This window comes from Echinops telfairi, unplaced genomic scaffold (assembly GCF_000313985.2).
Source record: "Echinops telfairi isolate 266 unplaced genomic scaffold, ASM31398v2 ScPeMD7_29;HRSCAF=101, whole genome shotgun sequence".
In the NCBI taxonomy this organism is placed as follows: Eukaryota; Metazoa; Chordata; class Mammalia; order Afrosoricida; family Tenrecidae; genus Echinops; species Echinops telfairi.
This window is the reverse complement of record NW_022103926.1, coordinates 4,705,224-4,707,659: the sequence shown is the minus strand read 5'-3', so window position 1 is coordinate 4,707,659 and position 2,436 is coordinate 4,705,224. Positions and strand designations below refer to the sequence as shown.

The 2,436-nt window shown below is 40.8% G+C and overlaps 1 pseudogene; it reads left to right on the top strand.

The window, feature by feature from the left end:
- The first annotated feature begins 1,115 nt into the window (after positions 1-1,115).
- On the top strand, positions 1,116-1,800 carry LOC101660008 (annotated as a pseudogene).
- The last annotated feature ends 636 nt before the right edge of the window (positions 1,801-2,436 follow it).

Sequence of the window (2,436 nt, the reverse complement as noted above, 5' to 3'; positions counted from 1 at the left end):
GGGGGGGGGGTGCCCTGAAATGCCTCCTAGATAAAGGCCACATACATTTGTGACAGGAGGGAGTTTCCTTTTTCACTCTTCACTTCCAGCCTTCCCAGTAAAACGTCACTTACACTCCTGCCTCTGTACTTCTGGTTTCACTCCACTCTGTAATAGCTGTAGCATGTTGCTGACAGAATACAAAAACTGCTATTGGCAATTAAAGTGCACGTCATTCCTCCATACACTAGAAAGGGGAACATATACAAAAGTCCAAGTCTAAAACTTTTAGTATTTTCCATGCAGATTTGTGCACATGTGAAAGGGTGTCCGGCTTGTCTAGTGATTGTTAGGGTTGGATCACTACAATGTTTTGCTAATCATTGACTAGTCTCAGAAGAGCCTTGTCAAAATGTTATACCCTATGTAACAGCAGATTAACTAAAATTAAATTACACTTCATAAAGACAAAAATAAAAACTAATAACCTCTTCATTTAACTATCTTCTATGAATGTGGAAATTAAGGAACAATCTAACTACAGAAGATGGTTAAGTGTTGGTTTCACAAAACTATTACATATGTAAATAAATATAAGCATTTAAGCTGTCAGTCCACAAATAAAGCTGGCTCTCTATATCAGAGTAAGTGCTTAAGAGAGAGGGAGGAAAAACAGTTATCAGTGCCTAGAGCTTAAAAGAGCTTGCAGTTCCTTTAAATATGATGCGAAACACTAGCACATGGCCTCTCGGGGGCCCCAACACTGCTGACTAAAGGATACGTAAGACACATGGGGAAGCCCCTAATAAATGCTACCTAAGGTAAAAAGAGATTACCTGACATGGTGTACAAAGCAATAATCTTCTATATAAATTTCCTATAATTGGCAATAATCACTTATGGCACTGAATAACCTCTCTTCTACAACTTTAATAGTCTTTCTCTAATACTGACCCTTATGAAATGACTAAAATTATGTTCCTTCTGATGTGGGGAGAAAAGGAGGCGCTCATTTTTCTAGTACAAGAAAACATTCTTCCTAAGATACAAGGAGAAGATGAAAAGGGGAGCTAGTCACTCTTAGTACTTCCTTCAGGTCTCTTCTCATTGTCCTTTCCAGAGGTCAGCCGTGCACCATGGAGAAGACGGATTTGATCAGAAGGCAAAGAGTCAAGCAGGCTGAGTGCTACGACAACAGGGCCACCTGCATGATGGCCATAATGAAGCAGGGGGCCGACCTGTCCAACAAGGAGCACAATCTGCTCTTAGTGGCCCAAGGATGTTGTTGGGCCTGCAGGTCCACCTCTAGGGTCATCCTTGAGCATCCAGCAGAAAAACACCTCTGACAAGAAGTTGCAGCTGATTAAGGACTGTTGGGAGCAAGTGGATGGAGTATGCAATTTATCTGCACAATGGTCCCAGAGTTGTTGCTTAAGTATTTAAGAGCTAATGCAGCTAATTCAGAAAGTAAGGTCTTCTATCTGGAAGTGAAAGATTATCTCTAGCACCTTGCTGAAGTAGCATGTGGTGATGCACAAAGACGATAGAGAATTCCCAAGGAGCATTTGATATACGCAAGAAGGAAATGCAGCCCACATTACCCAATCCACCTGGGGCTGGCTCTAACTTTTCTGTATTTTACCAAGAGATCCTTAATAACCCAGGGTTTGCCTGTCCACTCCCACTAGCTAAAACGACTTTTGATAAGGCCATTACAGAACCTGGTACTTGAATGAAGACTCATTCAAAGATATCACCTTCATCACGAACATCAGACAGTGCAGGAGGCGGGGGCGATATGGCAGAAGGGCAGAGAATTAGGTGCTTACTGGGTGTCACCCTTCTCCCCCTTGAGAAACCTTTTTACGCATCTCCAGTCCTCATCCCACTTGGATTTCCTATAGCAAAGAAATCCATTCCTGTATATGGAAGCAACTGTTGATGGTCCTTTCACAATGCCACTTTGGGAAAACTCCTTGATTTGTGTTTGTCTTGGCCTCTTGGTGTGCTGGTACTGCTGTAGGAAGGTATTAATAGCTTCATATCATAGAAACCTAAGTACCTTCCAAACACTGATGTTGAGGACAAAAAATGGTATTTATGCCATCTGAACCAGTTCTGCAAGTGACTATAGATTAAAAAATATAGTTAACTAGTGTTATGCATAATTTCTTCATTTCTACATCCCTTTCCCTTGCTCTTTCAGGGATTTCTTTCAGTAAGCTACTTTTCCATGTTCTTAGTGTATTCTTTCTGAGTGGGAATCTAGAAGTATTAGATTGACTCAAAAAGCATTTGCTCAAGTAGAAAGTAAATGTTTGGGGAAAAAAGAAGTTTTTGGAAATGTTGATGGCAATACATGTACAAGTGTGCTTTAATACAATTGAATGATGGATTGTTATAAGATCTGTAAGAGCCCCCCAATAAGATGATATAAATGACATTTCTGGCTTCGGC